This window comes from Mytilus edulis, chromosome 6 (assembly GCF_963676685.1).
Source record: "Mytilus edulis chromosome 6, xbMytEdul2.2, whole genome shotgun sequence".
Lineage (NCBI taxonomy): Eukaryota > Metazoa > Mollusca > Bivalvia > Mytilida > Mytilidae > Mytilus > Mytilus edulis.
This window is the reverse complement of record NC_092349.1, coordinates 17,350,753-17,363,765: the sequence shown is the minus strand read 5'-3', so window position 1 is coordinate 17,363,765 and position 13,013 is coordinate 17,350,753. Positions and strand designations below refer to the sequence as shown.

The following is a 13,013-nucleotide window of genomic DNA, read 5'->3' as shown; positions in this document are numbered from 1 at the left end:
ACATATATACACAACGGGTACAAGCCGATCCCCAAGCTGATACATACAAACTTAAAATTAATATATTGACTATATTCGATATTACAAAAAAAAAGTGTTATATAGAAACCTCTGATGTTATCTGAAACAAAAATACAATTATTAGTAATTATTATTATATACACCAAACAAAAGATCGAATTATAAAGACCTTGTTGATTACGTAACTTTAATTAATCAGGATATTTGATTGAATTAAGTGATTACGAGTGGCATTACCTTAGTTCGCAATCATCAGACAGTTGTTGAATAAACAAACTAATGATTTCGTTTATATATAATTATACTGTTCAAATTTGTCACAAATTCCTCCATATAGTGAATATAGTTTATTCATATTTTATTATGGGGCCGGATCGACTTGGGCCGAATCGACTTTGGGCCGGTTTGACTTTGGGCCGGAACGACCTGATACCGATGGATTAATGTACCATGTGTACCCACTATTTTGTACTTGGAAAGCGCAACGAAAGGTAAATATTATCTTACACATGTTTTGAATGGATAAAAGCAGATGCTAGTGCTATAATTTACAACCTTTTGACTTTATACCGGCGTACAACATGTCGCAAAATCGGGGTTGCATTTAAGAGGGGGGGGGGGGGGGGGGGGGGGCAAGGGGGGTCCCAATAACAGCAAAACAGAAAATTGATTTGGCTCATAACAGATAATAAGGAATTAAAATGGACAAAAACAGATAACAGTAAATGAAATATTAAAATAATTCGGTATTTGACAAATCAGTATTTCTTATTACGGATATAATCCTTTGTAATGCATTCTATTTTCTATGACTATGTTTTTAGTATAATTATTAATTAATGTAGCTAGCTAACGTAACGGTACCCAAATTGCACCGAGTACCCAAATTGCACCTATTAAGCCAAAATAGTAAAAATAATCTTACAAGATTTCCTAGAGACCGTAAACAATTTGTATTTTTATGATTTGAAACTATGCACATCTTTCAACATAGGTAAAACTATTTAGATATGCATAAAACGTTCACAGTATTTATCAACAGGTGAATTGTTTACTGAGGGGGGGCAAGGGGGGTCCCCATAACAGCAAAACAGTGAATTGATTTGGTGAAAAACAGATAACAAGGAATTGAAAAGGGACAATAACAGATAACAGTAAATGAAATATGAAATATGAAAATAAATCTGTCCAGGACCAATCCAGTAGATGACTCGTAGATCTTAGTATATAATTTGTGGTATGGACCTAGAAAATTGTAATTTGTGTAAACAAGACGTTTCGGCCGTTGAGGCAGTTCTGCCTTGGTTGATTTTTTTCCGTAACTTGTACAATAAGTTATAGTATGGATATTGAATTTTTCTGAACAAAATTACTAGTTTCTGTTTTTGATATACGGATATTTTTAATCTAGGGCATTTGAGGGATCAATTTTTAATGATTTAGGTTTTTTTATTTAAATTTTGAAAGTAGTGCAGCCAGTGACACTTTATTATCAATTTGATTTTTAGATTTTTTATTTCTGAAAAGCAATATATATACTTTACAAGTAAGAAAATTTGGATGACACCAAGTGAAACACCAATCATGCATCTTATGTGAAATTTTAGAATTTGGGTACAGCATTGGAGAAACTGTAGGATTTTTAAAAGGGTACTTGTCGAAAAATTAAACTGAACACACATCTTTATTTGCATCAATGGTTTCTGAGCTTCAATTTTCGCCATGTGAAGCAATTAAAAAGAAGCAATTAAAAAGCTTTTAAAAATATGGTGGTCGGGGTTCTCTTTCATGTAATCGAGAAGAGAGGGAGTAGCACTTATAATATAAATGCTAAAAGAAAAAGATGTATAATTCCCAAAGACGTAATTCAAACCCATCATACCACTAAGTAATGTTAAACAATTCAAAGGAGAAAACTAACTGCCTAATTTATCCACAAAAATAGTGAACGCAAGGCCGTAACTACCCTTGAGGCAAGTGAGGCAATTGCCTCACTAAAATTTCGACACTGATAATTTTTTTTATACATATATATAAATATAATAGTCATTTGTTGTTCTGTCTCAACCTTAATTTCTACAACTTGTCACCATTCCTTTTAAACTATTCTTCCTGGATATAACTCAGCATCTCTACGGGTGATGTTTCTCGATCACATTAACCTAGTAACGATAATCATCATGGATCTCTAGTTAAAAACAGGCTCTTGCAGAAAAATCTAGAAAAGCGACACTGAAGGTAAAGAAGGAATAATTCTAGTAAACTAGTTTTTTTGTGAACAGAGTCTGAGTATTGCATATAACTTCATTAGAACAATCCAAAAACGATAAGTAGACTGACAAATCAAGTACTGGTCTTCGGAAGGGGGCAGTCCTGTCTGCGTATTCATTTCTCCATTTCACCAACTTTTGACAAATAAAGTACTGGGTATCGCAAGGGGGCAGTCCTGTCTGCGTATTCATTTCACGAACTTTAACCTTTCTCTTTACAGATAAATAAAATATAAATAATATGAAACATGCATGGATTAGTTTTTATAAAATTAAAATAAAATTGAGAAAGGAAATGGTGAATATGTCAAAGCGACAACCACCCGACCATAGAGCAAACAACAGCCGAAGGCAACCAATGGGTCTTCAATGTAGCGAGAATTCCCGCACCCGTAGGTGTCCTTCAGCTGGCCCCTAAAATATGCATAATAGTACAGTGATAATGGACGTCATACTAAACTCCGAATTATACACAAGAAACTAAAAATTAAAATCATACAAGACTAACAAAGGCCAGAGGCTCCTGACTTGGGACAGGCGCAAAATTGCGGCGGGGTTAAACATGTTTATGAGATCTCAACCCTCCCCCTATACCTCTAGCCAATGTAGAAAAGTAAAAGAATAACAATACGCACATTAAAATTCAGTTCAAGAGAAGTCCGAGTCTGATGTCAAAAGATGTAACAAAAGAAAATAAATAAAATGACAATAATACATAAATAACAACAGACTACTAGCAGTTAACTGACATGCCAGCTCCAGACCTCAATTAAACTGATTGAAAGATTATGTCTTCATCATATGAATATCAGGTACAATCCCTCCCGTTAGGGGTTTAGTATCATACTATCATAAAATATATGAGAAGAATCCATGTTTCTTTAACCTTAAAAATTGAAAGAATATCCATATTCCAATTTGATATTATTGAGGAATTGTAGAACCGTTAACACAGGATTTTGTCTTTACTTATTCGGGACTAGGGAATTTCATTTCTTTATATTCTGGGTTTCGTAATCGTACACCCCCAATCCTAACCCCTAAATTTATAGATTCTGAAACTAAAATATCTCCAACTATTTCTAGAAATAATTTGAAATTATGGACCTACATGTAAACGTCAAAAACTCCATTCCAATTCCCCTGTACCCATATCATGTATACTTACTCTATAGATAGAATCATATACATGTATCTTATCTCATTCTATCCCTAGTTTGTCTACTCTTTGTCAGCATAAAAGCGAGTTTAATATTTTGTAACTGCGACTGTATGATAGTGCTTACAGGAAAGCTTAATTCCCTTTTGGAAACAAAACTGTTACTACCGATGCTGCTACCGAATTGCTGATGGAGAAGGAATTGGAAGAAGACATTGATCATTGTGTTGATGATAATGTGCTACCTTTTGAAACACAGACTGCCCTGAAACGACTGAAAACTTGGCAAAGAGCATGCATGAGTGGCGAGAGATTGTGCGGTCTTGCCATGCTCCATTTTCATCGCGATAAGGATATCAGCAGACCAAATTATGATTCTAAAACGATTTGACTGAACCGGCCATAGAAAACTTTGGCAAATTCTACTGAATCGATGTTTGTTCTATGATCTGGCAGCAGACTCAAATCAGTGATATTTGGATGATTATCTTACATATACATTTAAATAAAGTTGTTAAAAATTTGGTGTTAGTAAAAGTCTTAAAATATGAAAAATTTATATAAAAAGTGTCCAAATTCAAAACATTATCAAACTCTCTAAAAATGCTTAGAATGCAGGATTTTGCACCATTCATTTCATACCCTCCAAAAAAAATTTCGCCTCGCTTCGCTCGGCTCAATTATTTTGCCTCACTAAAATAAGATGCCTAGTTACGGCCTTGGAACGAGAAACTTAGTAACACAGTAACAAACTACAACCACTGAATCCAGGCTCCTGACTTGGAAATAGGCACATACAGAATGTAACTGCGTCAACTTAAGCATGCTATAGTTGGTGTCCAATCCTCCCCTAATCAGGGACAGTGGTGTAATAGTACAGCATTAATATTACTATGTGGTCATTGAATAAAAAAAATCTATAGGGTGTACCAATGCTTTTTTTATAACAAAATCCATACTATAAGTTATTGTACAAGTAATAAGTGAATTATAATTTGTACAAAATTTTACATGTTCACAGACAACGGAATTTATTACAAAGGATAATAATAATATATACTGGAATGGTCCTAGGTCCAATTGATTTTAATATGTTTATGAGATGTATGTTACTGAAATTCTTCTGCAAATACAGGGCCACCCGATATTACCAGTAGAAAGACCCCAATAGATATGCATTGTAAGAAGATGTGGTAAGCGTGCCAATGAGACTATTATCCATTCAAATCACAATTTTCAATTATCTTCAATTTCTACGGAAGATTGGCTGTCAAAATGCTAACATTCCAATTTTCAATAACAGTTAACAGCAAATAGATTCTCACAATAACAGATAACAAAATAGATAAAAGTCCTATAACAGCTAACAAAGAATAAGACAATAACAGCTAACAGTAAATATATTTTCAGAATAACAGATAACAAAGAATTAAAATGCCCCATAACAGCATAACAGTTAAACCCCTTGCCCCCCCTCTTTACTGAAAACGCAAAATGTACTGAAACGTCATCTTTTTAAAATGATCAAAAACAATATGTTACAAGTATTCATTTAAAAAAATTAAAGAGGAAGCATGGACTAATATCCAATTGTTCAAAATATTTGAAGAAATTAAACAAAAGCTCTGTTATTAGAATTTTGACAGTGCGAATTGAAGCATGGATGCAATTTGGGTACTCCTCATTTCAGAATCATGGTTTGGAGGTCAGTTTAGACCAATTTTTCTATGATTCCATATGGATTAAAAATCAAATTGGTGTACCTATGGCACGCGGGAACCACATAAATGAGATAACCACAATTTATCGGGGATAATGATAGATTATCGGTCGACCATTATAGATGTACGGCGTAAAGTATACTTTACGGTTGTAAATGCATTTACGAACTTATCGTCGACAATCTATCATTATCGATCATAAATGCATTAACAGTCGACAATCTATAATAAAGGAACGCGGGAACCACATTATTGGATAATTGCAGTTTAACGGGCGATTCGTAAATGCATTTACGCCCTGTTTTCGATAGCAATTCATATGTACCCAATCACAATAGGTTATCGACAATGCTAATTAATTTTGTCCAATCATATCCATCGATTCAAATGACAACGCGTTTAAGTCAAATTGATCGTCTAGCTAGATCTCAACAACCGGCAATTAATAGTATTTTAGAATACTGTTTATCTGTAAAAATTGAGACGAAATCATATTACATGCAAGTTTACAGTTATTAATTATTATACTTATAATAATTTTACCGTGACAAAGTTAATAAGTTATAACTGGTACTAATTTCATATACATGGCAAGTCGTTGTAGAATAATTTAATTTCTAATTTCTATATTAATGCATCATTTATCATTTTTAATATAACAAAATATTTTTTTTTATATCAAATATTTTATATTAAAAAATCGTGCATTTTTTTTTATCATTAACAGAGACACACATATATATAATATATATGTACCGTGACATATATTGTTTTTCCGGATTGAATACCATAGTATTGCCCAGTGCTTCTGTTTAAATAAAGTAATTTGTTTAGTTGTAAAAACAATTACCAAGTGATAATCCATTTAGAACTTCTCCTCCAGCTTAATTTCAGGTGATTAATTGGAGGGCAATAAATTGCGCAATCGCACACCTGTAAATCCAGTCACAACTCGGGCTACAGAACTAATTATTGGAAAATCGGACACATATAATTTTACTGTGTAATTAAGAAGCAAACCTTAGCAAATAAATGCAGTACAGAAAAGTTTCTTGCAATATCAACTGATCATTACCAGATTTTAATTTTTAAATTAAAAGAAATGCCGAGAAAGTAGCTTTTTATTAATTTATTTGGTGTATATAATAACCATAAATCCACTTATTCATGGTATGGCATCAATATTTCTGACCTGACACTACGTCTACGTACTTTATATTGCTTAATTCTATAGAATTTAATATGCAATGTTTCGGGTTCTTTCAGGAATATTCCAAGGTAAACCCTCATCAGAGGCCGACAAATACTGTCTAGTGAATATCTAATTGTACATAATTAAATAAAGTTTATCAAGAGAAACAAAAAAGAATCATATAGACGGTGAAACATTTGTAAAAGAAAGTAAGCCTCACAGGCAGACAGCTTAATCTGAAAGAATCAAAATATTTTAATTTGGCAGAACTATAACCAATGAATATCTATAGACAGAATATATTCAGAAACACATTTTGTACATGTTGCTATTGTTTCTAATAGTTCTCGCAATTTGTAAAGGAATAGACAACTTTCGAGTTCGATGCATTTCCGTCAAAAACTCTGGTTTTAGTGAACGTCATTTGTGCGTTTAGGGGCGTCGTCACTTCCATTCCAATGTTGAGCGAGTGGTTGGAAAACTATAATTCTATGTTGTACGAATTATACGACAAATATCCTATTGTCATAGCAGGTACTTGAAGTTTATCATATAGTCATAGCAGTTACTTGAAAGATATCCTATTGCCAAAGCATGTACTTGATGAATATCCTATAGTCGTAGCAGTTACTTGATGGATATCATATTGGCAAAGCATGTACTTGATGAATATTATATTGTCAAAGCAGTTACTTGATGAATATCCTATAGTCAAAGCAGTTCATGATGAATATCCTATTGCTATATCATGTACTTGATAAATATCATATACTAACTCAAAGCAGGTACTTGTTGAATATCAAATTGTCATAGGAGTTACTTGACGAATATCATATAGGCAAAGCAGTTACTTGTTGATTATCATATAGTCATAACAGGTTCTTTTTGAATGTTCTATCGTCATAGCAATTGCTTGATGAATATCCTGCAATCATTGCAGTTACTTAATGAATATCCTATTGTGATAGCAGTTTCACAAGAAATATAATATTGTCATAGCAGGTACTTTATGAATATCCTATTGTCAAAGTAGGTACTTGATGAATATCGTAGTGTCATAGCAGTTTAATGACGAATATTCTATAGTAACCTATAGTCATAGCAGACACTTGATGAATAACCTATAGTCATAGCATGTACTTAATAAGTAACCTTTAGGCCAACTAAAATTAATTAGTAGATTTTCATCCAAATTTTTTTTTAAAATGGGGCGGGTGGGAGGATTTTATTTTTTAAATTTTATTTCATATGAAACCTTCTTGTCACGTGTTATTCATATATGCAAGTGTAATAATAAGCTTATATCATGTAAATACATCCATAAGGTATCGTGTATAAGACAAAACCAAGGAGTAACCAAAGACTCATAAAACCAAAAGACATTTACATCAACAGTTACAAATAATAAGTAGGAAACCTCCACTAAAAACCAGGAGTGAAATCAGGTGCTCCGGAAGGGTAAGCATTTCCTGCACCGTATATGGCACCCATCATGTTATTTCTTTTTTCAGTTCGGTAATGATGGAAGGTTGTTATGATTGAGGAAGAATATCACTGAGATATGATTTCTGACACTCTTTTGTCATAATGGCCAATCAGCTCATGATGGCGACCATAAAATTGCTTTAGTAATGACCTTAATTTGATTCATAGCCCTGTCTTAGCAACTTTTGAGAAAGCAGTATTCCTTGTTCAACAAAATTAAGGTACTTTTAGCTAGCTCTAGAGTAACGTATAAATTGAGACACATATACTCCATATGCTGATGCCGCTTTTTCAAATTCGTATATATATATATCTGATTGGCAACCACTGTTCTACATGTTATTGCCCCTTTAGAAACCTATTTTATAGTAAACAACAGAAATGTGGAGAAATGCTCTCTGAAGTTGGACTATCTATATCAAATGTATTTTGCTTTCTAAGCAATGCTTTTTTTTGTCCTAATAAAATGAAACAAAGGCATTGGTATGCAACACGAGCACGATAAGTACGGAATAAAATGAAAACTCAAACAGAGTTGAAATAATAGGGTTGGTCCTTAATATGCAAGATGCAAATATAATTACAATGTAGAACATAAAGTGACTCTGTCGTGGGTATTGGGACAGAGGATGTTTGCTGTTTTTCTACAAAAAGAGAAAAGGCATGGATAAATCTAAATCTAAGAGCTTGCTATAAATTAATAAATTAAAAATGCGTATGTTTGTCGATTTTCTGAACTCAAAATACGGTCACCAATCTATAAAGCCCATGCTTGTGTCAATTTCTGTATTCCAGTCAAACGTGTTCCACGATTCTTACGCTTTTGGGTTTCATTCACAGTCTAAATTTCTTGACACAAAGTCATTGTATAAATAAAAGAAATCCAAGGTGTTTTTCTCACAAACATTTGTCAGTTTGTGTTATTTGTGACATACTGCGATTTGCGTTCTTGGACACAGCGTATTACTCGTATACTGGTTTAACCCCATTCCGGTGGTCATAATGTTATTCTTCAAATCCAACTGGCAGTCGAGCTAGACGGAACAAATATGATTCAAATAAATAAAATTCAGATATTTAGCTTTACAATGATGCATAATATGTTACCCAATTGTCTAGTTTATTCAGTTCAATAAATGATTGAAAATCGGCGATCACCATCCGCCATTGTTTTGTTTATTAACCTCTTTCCGGTGCAAAGATAAAATATAGTATGGAGGACAACTAGAACACTAATGCACCTTTTTTTGTGCATCAAATAACCTTAATATTCTAGTAAAGAAACACAAATGAGCAAAACATTGTTTTATTCAGGATAATTTACATTTGCAAGATGAAAAGTGTTTACAGAGTCAAATGTGCAAGAATTAAAAAAAAAAAAAAATATTGGAAGAATTTTTTTTAATTTTTTTTACTTTTATTGTGAAAAAATCCATAAAGATAAATTTATTTGGATGTCTATAAGGAAACAAGGATTTCACAAATTTTCAATATTTGAAAAATTACCTGAATACATAAAAAAAAAGATAATTTTTAAAACAGTTTTAAAACTATTGTGTGTTTGTTTGAATCAGAATAATGGAAAAAATATTGTTCTGTGTTGCAGTTTACGTTCGTAAAGAACTATTCCCTCTTCTCAAAACACTAATGTTCATAATCATCACTGCAGAATTGAAGATATCTGTAATAAAAATTAACACTCATAAACACTTAAAACATGAAAAAATGACCAATAAAAACTAAAATCTGCTTTGAATCAAATTGTTAGCAAAATGTTTTTTTTTCTCATATATAGCTGCAATAATTTAACTTGTACTGTATAGCAGCATTTGTTATATTCATTGTGCAAGATTTTGTCTTTTCAGCACAGTAATCTATGGTAAATGTTCTTTTCGTATCCATTTATAAAAATTTCAATTGAATTCAATCAACAGAAATCGTTTTCAATAACATAAAAAAATGATAAATAACTTTTTCTAAAAACATTGTAAAATTGTTCATTTTTGTTAAGCAAGCTTTCCATAGATTTTTCCAGAGTCATAAGAACGTTTTATTATCACGTGACTGTTGTTTGGGACGATTTGCACATGGCAGACGATAAATCAATAACAGTAGATTGATTTTGGATGAATATTAAATATTTTTAGAATCGCTTGAAATTTCATGGCATATCAATGGTTTTAGAATGGACGAAAAAACACTATGTTGAGCTTATAAATATTTGTTTACCTGTAATAAAGACTGTTTGACGTATTTACATTTGTTGACATACAGCGGGGAACCAGTTGTCTGTAACCTCCGACCTCCGAGCCATGCACGTGCTTTTATGACAGCAAAAACCCGGATTTTAAAATTACACCGGAATCAGGTATACACCGGAAAGAGGAGAAGGCAGTATAACCCGAATATTTCACGCCCTTCTCGTAATCAATCTCTATTCTCGGTAAATGATGTTGACTGTCATTATATATCAGCAGAATATATCGACTTAATCATTCAGTAAGAATTCTCTATAAAGAAATACGAAAACCGAAATTAGAAAAAGGAAGTTTCACATGGTAAGCGGAAGAAGGGATCCCGTAGACCGCCCTACGTCACGATTCATGAATTATGCATATTCTATTTATAGGCTATTTTGAAACGATTCGGAAAATACTAATGCTAAAAATAGAATTTTCTTAACATGTAAAACTATCTTAAAAAAACGATGCAAAATCATTAACTTTCATAGAGAGTGGTAGAGGGTTAATTTCGTGGTACGTGATTGGGTTTTTTTTATTTCACGTTCAACGTGTTTTTACTTTTTTATTTAACGTTCAGTCGTGCAAAACAGCGAGGTGTTCAATATGTTCTGCTTATGTAAATTTTATACGTGCTTCGTGATTCAAATGCTTATTTTGCGTGCTCAGTATTTAAAAAAAAAAAAAAAAAAACACTAGACAGGGATCGTCAACATGGACAAGAACGAAATTGATATAATTTTGTTTCCGTGATAAGAAATGATAAGGCGGTAAGACCAATGATGTTGTTCCTTTATTTGCATTTTTAAAGTTCAGGATATCTTTATATATACTTTTCTAAAAGCTGTAAATTATTTATATCATAAATGTGTACACACTAAATAGGGAATATTAAGTAAAACAAAGACTTCATATATACAAGAGGACAGTGACTCAGTCACAAAAGGTTCACCTTAAAGTCTTTATTTTTCGTGCAACGTTCATGACAGAAATTATTTCACGTTCAACGTGAACTTAAATAGGAAAATGTTCCGCATTACAGTAGCATATATCATTGTGCCCTCATTAAGCAAATACATATTCCTTTTTGAGATATATATGATATTTCACATACTAGTATATATGACACACAGTATTGATGCCTTAATTATGTTGTAAAGACTTGCAAATGTCCCATGCACGTGATCCCATGGCTTTGAATATTTTTATTATCTGCTTAATAGAGTATTTTGATGTAGGCAAATTGATAAAAAAAAAACATGTAGCTAACACGTTCTTAGAAACGAGACATAGGGTGTGAGGGGGGGGGGGGGGGGTGATAGTGGCGGTGGGGAAGGGGTGCTGGTCTTCGTTTCCCCTGTTATTTGTTTATAATGAAGCTACATGTTCTATTAGGGCGTTCTACGGGATCTTCTGGTCGGTCTACATGATCCCCTGTTGTCTGAACCTTATATTTATAGTTATAGAACGTTCTATAGGATCTCCTATATTGTTTGTTTATCATGTATATAGCAAAGGACGTTCTACAGGATCCCCTGTTGTCTGAACATTATATATAAAGTATAGAACGTTCTATAGGATACTCTATTGTTTGTTTTTGAAGTATCTAATAGAGGAATTCTTACGAGATCCCTTGGCCGGTCTGTGTGATCCCCTGCTTTCTCAACATTATGTATCTACTACAAGACGTTCTAAAGTATCCCCCGTTGTTTGTTTTTCAAGTATATACTATAGGGCGTTCTACACGACCCCCTGGTCGGTCTACGGGATCCCCTGTTTTCTCAACATAATATATCTACTATAAGACGTTCTATAGGATCCCCTATTGTTTGTTAATCAAGTATATACTAAAGGGCGTTCTACAGGATCCCCTGGGCGGTCTTCATGATCCCTTGTTGTCTGAACATTATATATCTACTACAGGTCGTTCTATAAGACCCCCTATTGATGGTTTTTCATGTTTATACTATAGGGCGTTCTACAGGATCCCCTGGGCGGTCTACAGGATCCCCTGTTGTCTTAACATTATATATCTACTATAGGACGTTCTATAGGATCCCTTTATTGTTTGTTTATTATTAATATACTAAAGGGCGTTCTACTGGATCCCCTGGGCGGTCTACAGAATGCCCTGTTGATTGTTTTTTTATGTTTATATTATAGGGCTTTCTACAGGATCCACTGGGCGGTCTACAGGATGCCCATTTGTTTAAAAATCTATATCTACTATAAGACGTTCTAAAGTATCCCCCGTTGTTTGTTTTTCATTTATATACTATAGGGCGTTCTACAGGATCCCCTGGGCGGTCTACAGGATTTCCTGTTTTCTCAACATAATATATCTACTATAAGACGTTCTATAGGATCCCCTATTGTTTGTTAATCAAGTATATACTAAAGGGCGTTCTAAAGGATCCCTTGGGCGGTCTAAAGGATACCCTGTTGTCCTTACATTATATATGTACTTAATGGCGTTCTATAAGACCCCCTGTTGATTGTTTTTTCATGTTTATACTATACGGCGTTCTAAAGGATCACCTGTTTTCTCAACATTATTTTTCTGCTATGAGACGTTCTATAGGATCCCATGTTGTTTGTCAATCATTTATATACTAAAGGGCGTTCAATAGGATCCCCTAGGCAGTCTACAGGATCCCCTTTTGTCTGAACATTATATATTTACTATAGAACATTCTACAGGATCCCCAGTTGTTTGTTTATCATGTTTATACTAAAGGGCGTTCTACAGGATACCATGGGCGGTCTACAAGATCCCCTGTTGTCTTTACATTATATATCTACTATAGGACGTTCTATAGGATCCCTATATTGTTTGTTTATTATTAATATACTAAAGGGCGTTCTACTGGATCCCCTGGGCGGTCTACAGGATGCCCTGTTGATTGTTTTTTTATGTTTATATTA

General features: G+C 33.3%; 1 protein-coding gene across 1 annotated transcript in view; it reads left to right on the top strand.

Moving 5' to 3' along the window:
- The first annotated feature begins 432 nt into the window (after nucleotides 1-432).
- Nucleotides 433-13,013, top strand: part of LOC139527260 (lysine-specific demethylase 2B-like) — a 65,750-nt gene continuing 53,169 nt past the window's right edge. Inside the window, exon 1 of the mRNA XM_071322599.1 lies at nucleotides 433-512. The gene's annotated coding sequence lies outside the window, so the exon portion shown is untranslated. The remainder of the gene's footprint in view (nucleotides 513-13,013) is intronic.